The sequence below is a fragment of the Manis pentadactyla genome, chromosome 10, assembly GCF_030020395.1.
Source record: "Manis pentadactyla isolate mManPen7 chromosome 10, mManPen7.hap1, whole genome shotgun sequence".
Lineage (NCBI taxonomy): Eukaryota > Metazoa > Chordata > Mammalia > Pholidota > Manidae > Manis > Manis pentadactyla.
The window spans coordinates 18,066,028-18,084,873 of NC_080028.1; the positions used below are offsets into that span (position 1 = coordinate 18,066,028).

The 18,846-nt window shown below is 42.7% G+C and overlaps 1 long non-coding RNA gene across 1 annotated transcript in view; it reads right to left on the reverse strand.

Moving 5' to 3' along the window:
- LOC130678951 (uncharacterized) overlaps positions 1-18,846 on the reverse strand; it is a 72,466-nt gene that overhangs the window by 35,354 nt on the left and 18,266 nt on the right. The window contains exons 2-4 of the long non-coding RNA XR_008991927.1: positions 12,630-12,852; positions 12,055-12,110; positions 7,555-7,652 (exon numbers count right to left, since the gene is read on the reverse strand). This is a non-coding gene — a long non-coding RNA (uncharacterized LOC130678951). The remainder of the gene's footprint in view (positions 1-7,554; positions 7,653-12,054; positions 12,111-12,629; positions 12,853-18,846) is intronic.

Sequence of the window (18,846 nt, forward strand, 5' to 3'; positions counted from 1 at the left end):
TGCATCTGACTGGCAGCCTGGAAATCATATTTAGACTGGAAATAACATTTAGACAACTCTGGAGGCAAAGGAGTCTGGGAAGTATAGCTGTGTGGCTTCTAGCCCCTGAGATTCTGGGAGAGAATAAAATCAGTAGCAATAAACAGTGATGGCCCCAAACCAAACCAAACAACATCTAGAACTATGGTGAGCCCCAATTTGTAGGTGTAGGTGTGAACCTGGATAATAGCAGGGACATTGGCTTGAGGGCATAGGTTTCTCATGGGGAGAGGGGCAGGAAAGAGAGCCAGCACTGGTCAGAATTCTGTACCTGGTGCCACCCTTGGCAACAGTTCTAGAGGCCCTGACATAAGGGGATTTCCAACATCATTTTTTCAGTCCATTATGTTCAACGACTTTGTTTTCCTGCCTCCCCCATACCTGTCAGTCTATAATGCTGCACCACTAATGTGCAGTGACAAGTCTCAGAGGAAAACTAAGGATCCTCAGGGCCTGTGTGGCTGCAAGGGGAGCAAGTGGATATCAGCTTCCAGAAAATTCCCATTCGTGGAGCCTGCAGATATTCACCAGAAACTATGTTAATGTCACGTTGGTGGACAGATGTTTGGAGTAAAGTGGTTGGTTAATACTTGTGGATTTGGGATGACTTGGTGGGCATTATGGCTTTTACATCGAGTTGCTGTGTGACTTTGGACAGGTTCCCTCAGTTTCCTCATCTCTAGGGGAAATGTGGTTGGGCTACAATACTTGTGTTACCAGTCCTGACATTCTAGTATCTTTACATCAAAGCATCTTAATTGTAATGTTGTCATATTGTCCTGAACCTCTAAGTATGGCAAGGTTTCACTAGGATCTGGAACTTTCTATCTGAAGGGAAAAGTTCTATTGAGACAGGTCCTTCCTGATCCTCCCTTCCTTAACCAGAATTAGGACTGACTTTTTGAGGCTAATAGGGTCACAACAGCATTTGGTTCACAAGCAAATGTATAAGTCATAGCACACAGCGAAACTGTGAGTTTCATCAGAAACCAATACAGGGCCCCGAATCCTGGATTCAGAGCAATCCTTCTGCCAAATTTTGAGACAAGGCTATAGGGAGGACTAGATTTCCACATTCTTTTAGGTACCCCAAGCTTTTCTGTTGTTCCCTGCTTCAAACTCTTCTAGTAGGGAGGTATCTCATGTTCCTAATCTCTCTCACTAAGAGATTCCAGATCAATCCTTCTCAGGAGCCACTGCTTTCTGGGCTACTGCTCACTGTTCTGAGATAAGGATGGCATGAATCAGATAATTTAATCCCTGAACTAATGAGCTATCTCATCTAATTTGGAGAATACATGAAACAGAAAAAGGATGTAAGAGTGAGGATGAATGAGGAGGGTGGATGAGCCAGGTAAAAGGACTGAGGCTATGTTGTGCCCCAATGTGGCACTAGACAGTCCTTTACCAAGAGCAAGACCACGTAGCTGGTTTGATTTCTGAGTTTTAGAGGTCTTAAAACATTCATTTCTAAATACATCAGTCTGGGTTCCTGCCTTAGGAGGCACAGCCAGAGCACCCATCTTCATGTAGGTTGGACCCTGCACAACCCCAGAGGGTGCCATTGACACAATAGGTTCTGCATATTTATTATTTATTATCAGAACTTTCTGGAAGATGACAGTGAAATGTCTTGCTCCAACAAAATCGATGTAATGTTTCAATTTTCTAAGAGATGGAAGGGAAGATCTTGAGAGGAACTCTTTTTTTCTAATTCACTCAAAGCCAGATAGGTGAGTGCATGTCATGGGCAAAATCTAGGGTCCAGACTGATGGAAGATATGAAAGAGAAATTTGGCTTTCATTTGTTTAGTTATTAATTTAGTCATATGTTCATTCATGTGTGCATTATGCATTCATTTAAAAACTAGACTTTGGGGGATAGTCTATGCTAGACATTGTGTCTGGCCCTGGGACACTTAAGAACCTAATTCCTGTTCTCAGGGTACTCGGTCCAATGTAAGAATCAGACAAGTAGATAAAATGCCTTGTTAGTAGTGTTGGGCTTCACGGGAACCCATAGGCAGGAAGCACAACCCGGCCTTGTATTGGAACAGGCAGGGCAGGGAAGAGTCAGCGAAAGTCACTTTTCTGCCCCAGTGGCCTGAGAGTGTTTCAGGCTGAAGGAGCAGCGTGTCTGTAACCCTGGAGAAAGCAGACACTGTCCTCGGCCTTGACAAGTATTAGCTCATTTACACCTCAGAACAGTCCTAACCGGCAGGCGCTATTATTATTCTCGTTTAACAGATGAGGCAGCAAAGACAGAGAGAGGAAGTAACTTGTTCAAGGTTAATGCAGCTGATAAAGAGCAGAACTAGCATTTGAGCCCAGAGAATCCAGTTACCAAGTTCACAACTACTCCCCTCTACCCGCTGAGACAGAGTAAGAGTGCTCTTAGGAGAGCCCAGTTTGGTAGCAGCTCAGAAGTCTGTGGGTGTAAGTTCAAGTTGCCTTCGTGCCTGGGAAGGTCTGATTCAGGGCCGGTTGCAAGAACACAAGTCTTGTCTCTTCCTTAGCTCCAACTGGTGACTCCACATTTTTCTATGGTTATTTCCCAGAATCCACTGCCCAGTCGCCCACGGGGCATACACCTAACAGACTGTGGGGACCCCAGGCAATGACTCATCTTCCCCATTCATGTCTGTAATGACTCCAGAGATATTTTCCAGAAAGTCCTTTGTCAATTCTTGAACTAAATTCCCATCCCCTTGTTTTGATGCTATAAGGCTCTTTCCCCTAAATGTTAAGGGATGGAAACGGTGACCCCAAAAAAATTTCAATCAATTTAGATCAACTCTGGTTAATTCTGAGTTTACTCTGTTATGTCATTATATTATTTAAGTTCCAAGAAATTGGAAGAAATGCATACATTAAAAAAAAATATCTCAGAACTTTGGTCTACTTGGTCAGAGTCAAAATGTACCCTTGAGAGATTATCAGGAAAAGTTAAATTAAAATTTAGCTAAAAAACAACTTATTCTGTACCCATCACGTGTTGTAGCCCATTAAAATTACTATGCAAGGTCTTGCCACTGTTCACAGGGTCTGATCAAGCAAGTAGAGAGTGCTTTTGCTTTTGTTCTTGTTTTATGCTCCCTCCTGGGTTCAACAATGATTCAATCATCAGATACAAACATGCAAGCATTAAAATACCAGATCATTGCACATACAAGTTACAAAATATGTTTTAGAAAACACTAGAACATTGCAAAACATTTGCAGAGAGTATGCAAAACATAGCAAAAAGATCTTAATCAAGTGTCCCTTCTACAAAAAATTGAGTGCGAGCTTTTTGTTATTGATTGTGGAAAGCAAAGACCTGTCTGTCACTCTAGTTCACTTGTGTGTGGGTGGCTTGTTGGAGAAGCATCCAATTGGTGGGAAGGATACTGGCCTGGGAGGCAGGGCAGGGAGGGAAACTCAATACTAATCCAATTCTACCATTACTTAAACCTGGACAAGTCCCTCTACTTTGGGAGCTTCAGTATCTTATCTAACATATTCAACTCTATGACTTCTGAAGATACTTGTTTACTCAATTCTATGAAACAAGACCTAAGCTTTAATAAAGATATGGGTGAGCAAGCCTCCAGTAGACTTAACATTTTATTTAATCAGGGTTTCGCAGACTTTTACTATAAAAGAACATGTGGTGAATGTGTGAAACTTTGCAAGCCATATTCTATCTCAACTTCTCAACTCTAATGTAGCAGGAAAGCAGACAGAGATAGGCCATAAGTGAAGAGGTGTGGCTATGTCCCAATAATACCTTATCTACAAAACCAGGCAACACAATGGGCAAGATTTAGCCAGCAGACTCCTGATTGAAGTAATGGCTGAAATAGGGTTGAGGGTGAGCAGCAGGGACAGAGACCTGGCCTATCTCAGGGGTGTGATGGGGAGTCGGGGAGGCTGCATAAATGTGTTCCAGGCCCACCTTGCAAAGACCACCAGAGCCACTCAGCCCATGCCACCTCCGAGGGACCAGGCAGTAGACCTGGGCATCCTTCTCCCTCAGGGAGGAAAGAGTTAAGGAGGTGGGGGCAGACACAATTTCTTCTTTCTAGGGAAACTATTTGGACTTGGGAATTCACTCTGCTGCACAGCTGGAACTCATTACTGCTGAAGTTTTTTAAGTTAAAAAGTTTTATTTAGGCCCCTGCAAGGGTTTTCTTAGGCCAAGAGCGAAGCCCTGCGCTCACACTGCATGCTCTCCCGCCAAGCACCGGTGAGCCCTGCCATCCCTCTCCTGCCCTCACTGCCTCCTGCTGACCCTCCTGCCACCTTGCCTCATGCCCCCTTTCCTTCTAGCTTCTTTCCTAATCTGTCAATCCACCTAGGTCCTCCTGGCAAGTGGGACCGGCCTGTTCCAGCAATACGGAAAACTGCATAACTGAACAAAAGAAACATTCACCTTGTTAGCTGGGGTCCAAAACTGCTAATGTTGTAGGAGGGCTCTAGAATCTCTCACCCAGAGCCATGGGTACAGACACAGAGGAAGGGGCTTACAGACCACTGCAAGTCATGCCAACACACAGAATGAAAAATCAAATGGAAAAAAAAAATAGATCCTTTTTCCTTCTTTCAGTTTAATTCAGACAAAGGAGGTAATGGTGTGCTCAGTGTGGAGGATGGTAGACATCAGTTAACTACAATCCAATGAGCAACAGCTCATAGTTAACTAGACACCTCTTTTCTTTTGTTCTTTGCTTTTAGGCTAAAAAAATATGGTAAGAAATCAGCTGGTGTCAGGGCCTGATAAACAGAATGCTTATAGTTAACTTCCTGGTGTCCTTGTTCCTGGGGTCCTGTCTACAGGCCCAGCTCAGTGACAGTGGGCACAATGATGATAATTAAGGTTCAGAATAACCCACTGCAGCACTGAAGGTTCAGAAAGATTGCAATTCAATTGCATCCCCCACACTGTGTGTCACCAATGCAGGGGGGTACTGTCGTCTCCTAATAGGATTGTCCGCAAGACTCTGGACAGAGAGCTTCTCTGGTGAACCCCCAAATTCATCACATCAGAAAACTGCTAAAAGGAGCAACCCTTTCTCAAAGCACTGTGTTCAAGGTCTACTAACTTTAAGAAGTCAGGGGTAACTTTGGTCAGGTCAACCATCCTTCTGGGAGTTCAGTGGCAGGGTTGCATGTGGCTGGAGTACAGAGGCTCAAGAGGCCAAAATTTGGATCTGAGCTCTCACCAAATCAATTCAGCATTCAGTGTGTAAATTTGGAGGAAGCCAACTACTCTGGAGTTAGGAAGGAGATAATAATAGCAGTCATAGTAGTGATGACTAATATTTGCTGAGTCAAACAATGTGCCAGACATTAGGCAAAATGCTGTCCAGCATTATGTGAGACAGATACAGCTGCTCCCATTTGACAGATATGAAACTGAGGCTCAGAGCTGATGCAGCTTTCTCAGTGATAAATGGTTACCGTGCAGCAGAACCAGGGTCTAGGCCAAGAGCAGGTTGGTTGCAAAGCCCTTGCTCCTAATCTCAGTGCTCTGGGTGGACAGCCTGCATTAGAGCTGGGATCTAGATTCTAGTCGAAGCTCTGCCAGTAGCTGGGTAAACAAGCCGCGGGCTCTGTTCTAGGCGCCCAGGAAACTGCAGTGAATGAGATGAGTTGTCTTCTGCCTGGAGCTCCCCTTCTCGTGGGATAGACAATCAACATGAAATACCTAGATAAATACAGTAAGTGTACAGAGCCATGGGTGCGAGGAATAACTGAGGGAGGGGACTTGAAGTTCAGGCTGTTCAGGGATGGCCTCTAAGAAGAGGTGACATTGGAGTGAGCATTTACTGGGACCCAGCCAGGCGAAGACTCTGGCGGCAGTCAGGGGAGCAGGGGGACTTGGCATTCCCCTCAGGCTGCCAGAGCCTAGCTACACTGGGGCTGTGGCCTTAAAGCCTGCCCAGAAGTGGTATTTATTTGGGCTTTGTCTCAAAGGACCATGAGGTTCACCAGGAAGAGGGCCTGAGGTGACTGGGGCTTGGTGAGGGGCAATAAGGAAGGGCATGCTTCAAGCAGAGGAAACAGAATACAGGCAGGACAGCAGCCTGAAGGCATTTTATCTCATGGGGCCATGTATAGGGTGGCTGGGAACTCAGATCCTCCTTAGGAGTTGTAACACTTGGTTTAAACTCACACCAAAGCATAAATTCCTGGTATCAGCTTAACTGAAAGCACTTTTGATACTGGAGCATTTTGTGGTGTTCAGGGTGGGGAAGCCTGACAAGAGAGCGGAGGCTGGAGGCAGTGGAAGTAAGTGACCTTCATCCCCCATCATCCTGTGGAGGCAGTGGGGTCTCATCTGGCATGCTTGGAGGCTTGTGAGGGGACCCAGTCCTGTGTTCTGAGGCATTAAAGAGCTCGTGATTCTTCCATCTGCAAGATCTCTTAGAAGTCATCTTCAACTCTCTGCTTCCACGGAAGGAAGTACTGAAGCTCAGAGGGGAAGCTCTTTTCCTGAGATCATGTGTCCAGCCCTAGGTCTCCCCCACCGCAGCCCTAATCTCTCTCCAAGCTGCTCATTATCCAAACTACAGGTTTGTTGTTTGAAGCAGTTGTTCTTCATCTTTTCTCTGCCAAAGCACACGTGGTGGGTGTCACTTACATTTTTGACAGATGCCCTAAGATGTGCCAAGATCAAGCACTGTGAGATACAGGAGACCAACTGCAGCATGTGTATAATCTATGTATAATTCCCAGCTAAGACTCAGGCTCCGCCTTTCAACACTCCAGAAAGCACATTGCTATGCAAATGGGTGGCAGGGAGGTTATTACAAAAGGGACCAATTTTGAAAACTATGAATGCGGTTTTGCTTTGCAGCCTAATTGTATACCATTCCTAGTTTCCCCACTCTGCATATGGATATGCTGAGCCATGTACCGACAAAAGCAAGAGTAAAGCACATTTTTATTTTCAAAATATACCCCCATTTCACTCCCTCCTTGGTAAAATTTTGCAAACCCCAAAATAACTTTTACTTGCATCCAAGGGCAACCCTGTTTCAGGCTGTGCTCAGGTCTATAACTAGAATCTCTTTTTTCTTCCATCCTCCAAGCCCTCCGATCTGTCCTGGTAAACCCCGTCGCTGATGAAATCTCACCTCCCACCACTAGGGGTCACTACTGAATTCCCCCAAGAGGCTTTGCTCTCCGGCTAATAATGAATGACTCCAGAACTCCCCCCGAGTTGCTCATCACTAGAGCAGACTGACATCTTTTTGCAGAACTAAACCATAAAAGGAGTGGGTCTGGGAGTGACCAGCCTATTTGTGGTAGCAAGGATGGCTGATAACCTAACCTAATTCTATATATATATATCACATTCCCTTCCCAACCTCCTAGAATTTTTATCCAGACTCCTACCTGCCTGACTCGAGAGAGGAAGCAGTACCAACTGAGCTAGTTTTTGCAAGACCAGCATGGCTCTCACTCTGCCTCCCAGGGATTTCTTAGGGAGGCCTTGGTGTCCACAGTATTACCAGTGCTCCTTCTGACCTTGATGTGGAGGTCCCATCTCTTTCTCCAAGCTGTCCGAGAAGTCCCAGGTCAGTGAATGGATGATCTCAGTTCCAGCTGGAATTCTGCTTTCTTTTCTGGAATAACAATCAGTCTTTTAAAATTTTCAGAATTCAAGAAGAGGCTTCATGGGAACTAATTCTGTTCCTCCCTTCAGCTGATTATTCTACATCTGCATGACATGCTTCCCTGTTCAGTTTGGGCATGTGTTAATTCATCTAAGACTCAGATACAAGATGCCCATAGATCCTTGAAATCCTAGTCAATTTCAGTGTTGGAGTCACTCACCCAGCAACTCAAATGTGTAGGGAAAATGTAACTTTATTACTTTATCTATAACTACTTCCAATCTGCCTCCTGATAGCAGGGGGGAAAATGAAGTTCCAGGTCTGTTCACTAAAATAGTCCCTTTCATCAGTCCTTAGTGTCTCAGAGTTTCTGGTTTTCTGACTATCTCCCTGAAATCCAGGTGTCTAGATGGGAGGAGGTGGCTCAAGTGACCTGTGAAGGAGGGGAATAGCTGGCTGGCTTCTAATGCTAACCGTTCTCTGACCTGGCCAGTGCTCTTGGGGAGAACTGTCCATTCTCCTCTTTGCTAATTTGGCTTCCTCTTGTTCTGCTGGTGAGAAGGCCCACCCAGCATCTGCTACAGGCTCATTTCACCCACCAGCCATATAAAAGATCCTGCCACACAGGTCTATTGGCTGTCAACTCCACAGTAACCCAAATGGGAACCGAAGCTTCAAGAACACCTCAACTCAAGGTTACCTTCAACCTGACTACACAGCCCTGTCAAGCCTACTTGATGTATCTATGCCTCAGGGTGATACAGGGAAGTCTTACATTTGGGTCTTCCAGGAACTGCCCATGCTAAAAGGAAGATTAAGGAATTGGAAAACTTTCCAAACAAAAACTCCAATATTGCACCTTTTTTCTTGTTTTGAAATCATATTTTGAATGAACATTTACTGAGGATACTCCTCTGTGACATCTCCATTTCCCCATCAAATGAATGACCAGATCAAATAAAGGGAAGACCAAGTACGTAGAAGAAAAAGAGAGGAAAGCACATGAAATTTTTTTAAGTTATCTCTTTTTTGTTATCATACAGATGATCTTCTATCCACCTTCAATATCTCAGCTGTTATTAGTAACAAACTTTGTTAACCGATGGTATCTATCAGTGTGACTGTGTCATGCCAGGGAAATGTGTCACGATAGTTTGTAGTCTAGTCTTTAAAAGCCTCATAGGCTTCCCAGTTATCTCCAGACGTGATAAAAAGTTTTCAATAATAAACGGTGTCTATTTACTTTTTAAGATGCATAAGGAGTTGGAGAGTGCCTGAGTCTCTGATGCCTCTGAGTCATCATTTTGAACCATCATTGCTTTTGTATCAATTGAGCTGAGCAGTCAATGCACAGGAGATGAGCTGAAAGGTTGTCTGACCCCAAATACTCTCTGCAAGTAGTCCTTTCCCCCTTATGAAATGATTTATGTCACTTGGTTTTCTTAACACTTCTATTTTTTTTAAATGAAGGATAAAAAGTATCTGTTTAGTTGAAAGGTCTTGCTACTTGATTCCAGTTAATCAAGATGTTGCTGGAATTTAAATATAAGCAATCTTCTTGTTCCAAAATTTGAAGCAAACCTCCTGGACTCCTCTTTTGAAAACTGGTCGGGATTATTGCTCAGAATCTGGGCAGCCATGGAATAAGCCCATTTTCAAACTGTCTAAAGTTTCAGGGCCAGCTTCAGAAAATGTTGGGCAAAAAGCCCCATTATCTTCTCTGAACCTAAATATTTAGGATGCTCATTTCAGTGCTTCTTAATTTCAGGTTTCCAGCATATTGGCACTGACACTGTATCCTCAGCCAGTTGATTATCTTAATTTTTGTGCCTCTGTCTGGTTATCATGCGTTGGCTTGAGAGGGGAGCTTGAGGAAGAGGGAAGCTTGGTGCTCCTGACTATGAAGTTCTGTTCGATTTTTTTGGCTTATGGTATTGTCTTCTCTTTTCCTTTTTTAAATTGAGGAACGTACAATAAAATGCACACATCTTAGTGTACAGCTTGATGAATTTTGACATGTGCATACACTCATGTAACTATCACACAGATTAAGATAACAAACATCCTCACTAATTTTTTCCCTTCACCTATTTCACCCATCCCTCCACCCCACTACCCTACGGCAACCCCCAGTCTGTTCTTTGTGTCTGTGAGTCTGTTTCTGTTTTGTTAGCTTGTTTATTCATTTGTTTTGTTTTTAGCTTCCACATATAAGTGAAATCATATATAGTATTTGTCTTTCTCTGTCTGGCTTTTTTCATTTAGCATAGTACTCTGTAGGTCCATCCATGTTGTTGCAAATAAAAAGATGTCTTTTTCTTCTTTTTTTTTGGACTACATACATCTCCATTAATCAGAGTCTTCAAGTGTTTGAGTTTCCAAAGCAGACTTCCTGCTCAAACAGCATTTCCTGCCACGTCTTTGGGCAATCTGATGGGTCAAGCATAGATATGAACCCATTCGCTGTCTGTGGCTGTGCTGGCTTCTTCTCTTTCATAGATGTTCCTTGGCTACAGGTAAAGAATACTACTGGCCAAGACAAGGCCTATGAGAACTACTTTTAAGTTGGCAGACTTCCTGCATTCTAAAAATACCTGAGAATCTGGCTGTCTGTAGGAAATGGAGATTTCCTTTCAAGCCCACTGAACCTGAGATGGATACTTGCTTTCTTGACAGGTACCTAATTTGAGCCACTAGGAAAGTATAGTCATTCACTCAGATGGATACAATCTTCTATTTTTGTAATGTGCACAGACGCCATCTATAATCCATCTAGGAGTGCATTTTTATTACCTATTTCCTTTTATAAATATTGGAATCATGCAATAAATAGTTTTTGAATGTCAACTCTCTGCCAGCATTGATTCTAGGCCATTTGGTCTTAGCATCCCCTCACACTCATAAAAATTACTGAGAACCCCAAAGAGCTTTTGTTTATGTGGGTTATATTTATCGATATTTACCAATTTAGAAATGAAAACCAAGAAATTTTTAGAAATATTGATTGATTGATTTGAAGTTAACAATAATAAACCCATTACATATTAACACAAATACATTTATAAATGTAAAACATTCTTCAAAACAAAAAATTAGTGAGAAAAGTGAAACCATTTTACATCTTCACAAATTTCTTCAGTATCTGGCTTCATCTGACAGCTGCATCCAATCTCTTATGATATTGTGTTCTGGTTAAGTATATAAAGAAAATTTATTTCTCACATAGTTATGTAAATGGAAAGAGGAAAGTATTTTAATCACCCTTTAGATAATTCTGGATAAGCTTCTTTGATGCTAAAATAAAACTTAATTAACAGTAAGTTCTTGAAAGTTAGTAGCAATGAGGAATTTGAACCATATTAATAAACTTCTCATATTCTGTTACATTAAATCTACTAGTCTGTCTCAAACATGGAATGGATGCATAATTTTGTAGCTTCTTGCATTGTTCCCTTGGAAAATGGTAGTTCACTGAATTATTCAGATAGTCTAAAAGTTGACACATCACATGATGCTATATGTACTACATTTTTAAAAGCATACATTTGTTCATATCATCATCAATTTCATCGGAAAAATATTTAAGCATTGGGAGGCTGTGAAAACGATGAGTGGCAGATCTAAGTTCTCCAAAGTTCTAATTTTCACTTGACAGTTTGGATTTTAGCATGGGCACCTATGCTGTCAGCTGATTTCCTTGAAGTGGCATTTTCATTCATTTTCAAGAAAATGCCTGCCAGATACCCAAATATAAATAACCATAGTCTGACTGTGCTTGGTCATCCTTTCACATAGCAGTGGTGCTCCCTGAAAAATGCAGCTAGTACAGCTCATAACCAAGCAATCACCCAAATGGGTTACCTCAAGACAATCATTATACTTCATTACCCAGGGGAATGCTTTATGTGTGGTTCCCTTTTGAAAGGACGGGGACTCAAAGGTCACAATTTTAAAACAATAATTTGTATTGCCTCATCAAGGGCATTCTTTAATGAAGCTGGCTTTTTTTCCTTTTCCTGCAAGGACATTAGTGGGGATGCAGTGACTGCCTGTACAGTTTGATGTAGCTGCTTGATCTGTGCTAAGCAGCCAACAGTTTTGCCCACCGTTGCTTTCCCACAATCATTGTGAAATGTCAGTAGAGTAAAAAAGACATTTAATGTCTTAGTGCTATGACAAAAATAGTTTGATTAGGAGTTTATAGACCACACTTTGAGAACCACTGTTCAAAGCACTGAAAATATTCACAAAGTCCCTGCTCTCATCAGATTTACATTTTTTCTGGAGATCAAGCACCAGGGGAGAAGACAAGACACAAATAAATGACTACGCTAATATGAGAGTAGTTAAATGCTAGAATGAACATACAGCAGAGTGATGTGCTAGGGAAGGACTAGAAACATGGGATTACCTTATATCGGATGGTCATGGAAGGCGTCTTTGTGGTGATGACCCTGGAGCTGAGCCCTGAATTACAAGAAAGAGCCAGTCAGGCAATGATCTGGAGGAAGAAATTTCCGAAGCCCTAAGATGGGATTGGGTTTGATGTGTTTAAAGAAAGGCAAAGGAGGCCAGCATGACTGACTAGTTAATAAGCTTCTAACAGCAGGAGATGTGGTTACAGGAGTCACATCCATTCATAGGCTACCTGCCAAGGGGCAGCCTGGGGTGCTGACAGAGCATGGAATTTACATTCAAGTTCTGGTTCTGTTATTTGCTAGTAGGGTGACTTTCACCAAGTTAAATAAAGTCTTTAGGTTGGGTTCCCCAGGTACCAGGCTTTGAAGCAAGGATCTGCACGCAGGATGTTAACTGGAGAGAGACTTTGGAGATCCACACTTAAGAGGGAATGAGGAAAATCGGACTGTAATGAGGCAAAAGGTGGATGGTGATAAAGTTCTGCAGGAGGTTGAAGAACCTGAATGCGGGAGAGCCCTCTGGATATGCTTCAAATACAGGCAGGTGGACGAAGTTTTGTGCCCTTACCTGGAGGAGTGTGTGAGGCTATCCGGGAAGGAGAGCTGACTTGAGGAGTGTATGTGGCTATCCAGGAAGCAGCTTCTTCTCCTGGCAGGGACTCCATGTGACCCAGCGGCAGCCTACGGTGCTGGCTGGAGGAAGGGGACCCAGGGTGCTGGGTGAACGGAGGTGGCACACCGCAACGTCCCTCCACTTAGCATCTCTGAGTTTTCATTTCCTTATCTGTAAACTGAAAGTAAAAATTCAGAATAGCTGGACTTGATTCACAGCATGGTTTGCACATGGGGGTTGTTGACATCACAGGGAATTTACAAGACTTCGGTGATTTGCCATGAATCCTTTATGGTATTTGAACCTATTTGTACAAATGTAGTAATATGTGTTTTATATAGGGATTTATCTTCAGAATAGCTACACTTTCTGATATAACATCCTTTTAACAAGCCAGGGGGTAAGCTGCTCTGGAACCATTTCTGAATGTCAAAACATAAATCATGCTTACTTTTTTCATAAATACCCCTTCATATTACCTTTCCTATGTGACTATAAACCCTATTTAACACCTCTTGTTCGTCTCCTCTAGAGACTACTCCCATAATTTATTGGATCATGTTCCCATGGTAGCAGATAAGGAATTTGCCAGATTCCCCCAGGTATTCTTCTTTTATTTTTCGCTCATTAATGCCTTGCTGATAAAACTAGGCTAGGAATTTCCTGGGAGAAAAGAAAGGATTGCCTGATCAAATAAGTTTGGGCACCAGCTATCTAAGCACAATTTACTTACTGTAGAACTTGCAGCCTTCAGTAAGTTGCTACACTGTGATCTCTAAGTATGGGCTACAGTATGAGGCATATAGCCATATACAATGCAAGAACACAGACTTTTTTCTACTAATGACTACAATTCTGAAAAACTGACTTTGACACATTTTGGTTAAAATTTAATAAAGTGATTACAGGGCTTCGATGTATCTAAAAGATCGTCCTGTCGTTTAGTCCACCCACCCATCTATCCACCCGTATGTTATAGACATACAGACGAAGGCACATCCAAGTGTTTAGTACAGTGAGATCATTCGGTTTCCAGGAAATAATTTCTGGAAAAACATATTTTGTGTCCTAGACTGATTGCCATCCAGCATTCAGCCCATCATACTGTCAGGCCCATCATCACCTCCTGGTCCAGACAAATCACACTCCCATGTGGTTCCTGGGCCCTATGGAGGGACAACAGTTTCACTATCAATTTATTATTTGGCTCCTCTCAATATACCAAGAAGAAGTTTAAATTTTATTTCAAGATGTGAATTCTAAAAACAAATTTTATTCTAATCAAGGACTAATCAATTCTAGTTTCTAAAGAGAATGCTTGGCTGTTGGCAAGCCAAGACCTAGTTGCAAGGCTCAGACATGGTGTGGACAGCGCCTGGCATTAGGACCTTTTGATTACTGGTGAGGGGAAGAAGTGGAGTTTGAAGGGAAAGTGGAGCGAACGTGAAAGGTATCATTTGATTTCAGACTATTGGAAAAGCAAGCGTAGATGCCTGTGTTAACTCTTACTGCTCTCTTTTGCTCACTAGAATACTGGACTTAATTCTCTCAGACCATGTAAAGCTTATTTTAAAATTTAGCAATAGGAAGTATGCACTGCACATTTATGGCTTATTCACATGTAAGGAGATATATGACTTTCTTGGTTTTATGACCTAAGAAATGAGCCATGGATGTGCTGTCCCCTTAGAAGATGACATGGTAGATAGACCACCAGACTAGGGATCAGACACCTGAGCTGAAGTTCTGGTCTCATCATTGATTGACTGACAAAGTCATTTCATTTCTCTGGTGGAGGCTGACCTGGATGAGGTCCCTTCCAGCTCCAACATGCCAAGTTTCTTTGACTCCAGGCCATTCATATATTCTTAAATATTGATCCAGTTCCCCATTTTTTATAGGATCGAGGCCTGAGTTTTTCAACTGCTATTCAAGGCCCTCTAGCTTCTGACCTTCCTTTAAAGCCTCACCTTTTAACCTATTCCTTCAATGACACGTCTTCTTTCCTGCCACCTATTCAAATCCAGTTCATAAGTAAGGTCAGCCCAAAGTATGACCTCCATTCTGAGACCTCCTTGACTACTTTTTCTGAGAAAGATCTCTACCCCTCTAGAGCTGGTGGCCATTACTGTGTCCTTGGCTTTATCCACTTACTGTAGAATACTCTTAATTTTTGTTTCCCATATAGGTGTTTATTTCCACAAATATACTGGTAAGATCCCTGGGGACTTTTTTTTTTTCAACTCATAACTTAATAATTAAATGGACATAGAGGAAGTTTGTTAACTAAAGTTTTTTGGTTTATTTGTGATTGAATGATTTCCTGTTGCTTTTAGCCATAATAATGAATTTAGTCACATTCTAACTTGGGCCAATGTATTGATAGAGGATTTGTCTATTAGGTAGTTTCTAGAATCAAGAGTGAAGCTGTAGCTATGCAATGCCACTTGGCTCAGGTGAACCTCTTTAGATGCCTATTCTTGAAAAAAACGTTACCATCTCCTTATTATACCTCAATGTTCTGTGCATTCTATCAGATTCACCAATGCTTCATGAATGTATCTCATTCACTCCTTACATTCATCCTCTGCATTAAGGATGAGTTTATAGATTAAGACATCTTGTCAAAGAGATATTTAAGTAGATTTCTTTGGTCCACAGCTAGCATATAGCACAGCTGGGGTTTGAATTAGGACTTTCTGGGTCCAGGGTCAAAGTTCTTACCTGGAGGAGTCAGCAAGAGCACACAATAAGAAAGCTTTATAAGGTACATATCATACCCCATATGCTATAGAAAGTCTACTCAGAATGTTCTAATTTCTAGGATTTCTCTTTAGTATCTGACTGGGCCAGCTAAAGTCTTATTTCATTGGTCCACTGTGGGCAGAGAGTGATTCATAACATGGGAAAGTATGGTTTTCTACTTTGGAAGGCTAAGAGAAATGCTGGTGGGAATGCTGATAACTTTAGTCTGTAGGAATTGGTGTGGAAGGGAGAAGGGATCATTAGAGGTGGCAGGACTGTACCTGAAGGCTGGTTTTAGGAGACACAGTATTACAGCAGAAGAAACCGTGTCACAGTGCCCTGCAGTAAGTGATGAGGCCAAAGAAACATCAATGACTGTCAATGTGACCTTGGGCAAGTTACTTAACCTCTCTAAGCCTTATTTTCTTCAACAGTGAAATAGACATAGCAGTATCAGCTTCACAAATGTGTTGAAAGGATTAAATAATATAATTCACTTAATGAACATATATGTGCTGAGTGCTTATCATATATCAGACCCACTTTAGATCTTGGAGATTCTACAGGGAACAAATTAGACAAAATCCTTGCTCCCAGAGATTGTCCCAAAGAGACAAATGATAAATGAAATAAATAAGTGAACTTTATGGTATGTTTGACACTGACAAATGCTAGGGTGAAAAATTAGGCAGGGAAGTGGAGGAGGGGATGCTAGCAGGTTAGGAAGGCTAGGAGCGGTCGGGGAAGGTCATGCTGAGCGGATCACACTGGAGCAAGTCTAGAGGATATGAGGGAGCAAGCCATGCAGTCAGGCAAAGAAAGGGTGAGAATGAGGGCCCCGAGGAAGAGCGAGGATGCTGGCATGGCTGAGCAGGCAGGCGAAAGAGAAGAGCAGTCGGAGGTGAGGTTAGACTCAGTGAGACCTCACAGCTGCTCGTGAGGACTTTTGGCTTCCAATTTACTCCGAGCCAGGTGTGGACCTTTGGAAGGTTCTGAGCAGAGTCGTGCCAGGATCTGAATGTTCAGCCCTTAGGTCCAGAAACTCAGGTCTGAACAGCATGACTTTGGCTGCTGTGTGGAGAATAGTCTGAAGGGACCTGAGGGTCTGAAGGGACCTGAGGGGAAAAAGCAGGGAGACCATCAGGTTGTGGTAATAATCCCAGCCAGAGGTGGGGAAGGCGTCATAGCAGCCACACCATGATTTCCCCCACAGTGCTGCGTGGATACCTTCCAAGCACACCCTAATCTCCCCTGGCATCAGGGGGGCTGCGGGGACAGACTGCCCTTCTTGTTTGGCTGAGGACAGATACAGAACCCCAAATACCAACAGCCATAGGCCAAATAAAGAAAGTTCTCTGAGCCAGATAGCCACTGTCAAGACATGTTGGTGGCTTCAGAGGCCTCCAGTCAAAGCAGGGAAGATCATGTCATTGTGTGGAGGGACCACACCCAGAGGGAGGCTGGCCCAAGACTTTCTTTCCCTGGGGCTGCGGGAGGGGCTTCAGATTGTTCCAGCAATCAAGCAGATCACATTATGGATTCCAGGTTCTCTGGGGATCCAGGCTGGCCCTGGTATCACTGATGCAGTGCATCCTGAGATGTCCTGACTCGATCACTCCTGGGAGCATAGTTACTTGACCACAGAAGAAAACAACATGTGCAAGACGGCTTCCAATGTAATGAAATTCTCTGTAGTTATGTAGACTTGGCTCCTCTGTTTAGAAGCAGGTGTAAAGTTTTTTAATGAAATTATTATTAAAAAATGTTTCAGATTACCTTAAATAAGCATTGGTAGATGACTGGCTCCCTCCTACACTGCCCAGCCATCTGGTCTGACCAAGTCGTTCCATGCTTTCAGCTGGACATACCTTGCATGAGGTCTTTGACATGGCAGCTATGCAGTTGGCTTGGCCAACCCCAAGAGAAAAGCTGGGCAAGCTTACCCTGTGTTCCCTCACTGAAGCACTTCATTTAAGGACTTTGGTGAGCAATGCAGCCTGTCCCAGGTTATCCTGGACCTAGCAACTCACAACCACGCAAAAACACAGAGGCTCCCCCAGAGGCTTCCTGCAACAGCTCCATGGCCAAGTGCACTTTTGGCACCTAGAATCACAGCGTTGTACTGGAAAAGTTTGCCTGCTACCCACCCTCTAAGAGCGGGGAAATAAGGCCAAGGTTGTAGGGAGGCTATACCTATTGAAAAGCAGCCATCTCAACTCTCTCCCAAAGGAGTGAATGTCCAGGAACTGAAGTCCGTATGGCGCAGCCACTGGTCTGTCTTTCCTTTGGGAGCCATCAGTCTCCTATCTCACTTTGAAACAGTTGCCATGCTGATTGGCCCTCTGTAGCCTCTGTAGGATGGGGTGAAGTATGCAGCCCCGTTTCTGGGACAGCAGCTCTTAAGGAAAAAAAAAGCTGGATTACTTATGTGTCCATGAATGTCGCTGGTTAAGTCCAGTGGTTAGAGCGATGGCAATATTGTGTTACTCATTCAGTAGAAGCAAGAATAGCAGCATCAGCTACAGGATTGGGGGATCATTCTAGACCACGTTTATTCTTCCTATGGAATTGTGCCCCAATAAAAACCACAGGTGACCTCATTTTGAATTCTGCTTTCTGGCTTAGCACACCAGCCTTTAGAAGTCTCACTCTAATGTGCAAAACTAATGCACAATAGTTTTGATGTTGTCCTCTGCTCCTAGCTTGCACACTGAGACTCCTCACAAGGTCAAAGTATGACTAATCTTCACTTCTATAGAAGCCTCTCTTCTGTGCAGATTATGTGACTAAAATTTTTCAGTGTTTCCAATTCAAAGCCCTTGACAGAAGATTTTATTTTTTTTTTAGGATAGCTGTTACATATTAGCTTTGCAATGCAGACATTCTACTGAGTAAACTTGAGAGCTGACATGCCCATCTGTCCAAACCTGATTTCCATTCTGAGCTTACCCATTTTAGAACAGAAATGAACTGTGCTTTGATATCAGACAGAACTGCACTTGAATCTTAGCTTCTTCACTTACTGTATGGGTTACTTTGATGGTTTATAACCTTTCAGGAACTCCTCCTCTGTATCTTAAGAACAGTAATACCTATCATTTTGAGTTGGTTGTATTAAAATGCTGCATATATGTCAAGTGTTTGGATGAATGAATGGATAACTAGGTACTCAACAAACCTTATAATAACATCCAGAAGTGAGTGGTCTTTAAGAATTGTTTAATAACCTTAACAAAAATAATAAGTGTGCATATGAAGTTCAAAAGTAATTACCAGAGTATTACATTGGCCATATTAAATTACAAAAGTCCCCAGGGGATTAATAATGAAGAACTATGGATTTGATTATAGAAACCAGTGTCCAAAGTAAGATGATTGATGGATTAATATCAATGTGGTAGCAAGTTTCTAGGGCTACAAGAATGTA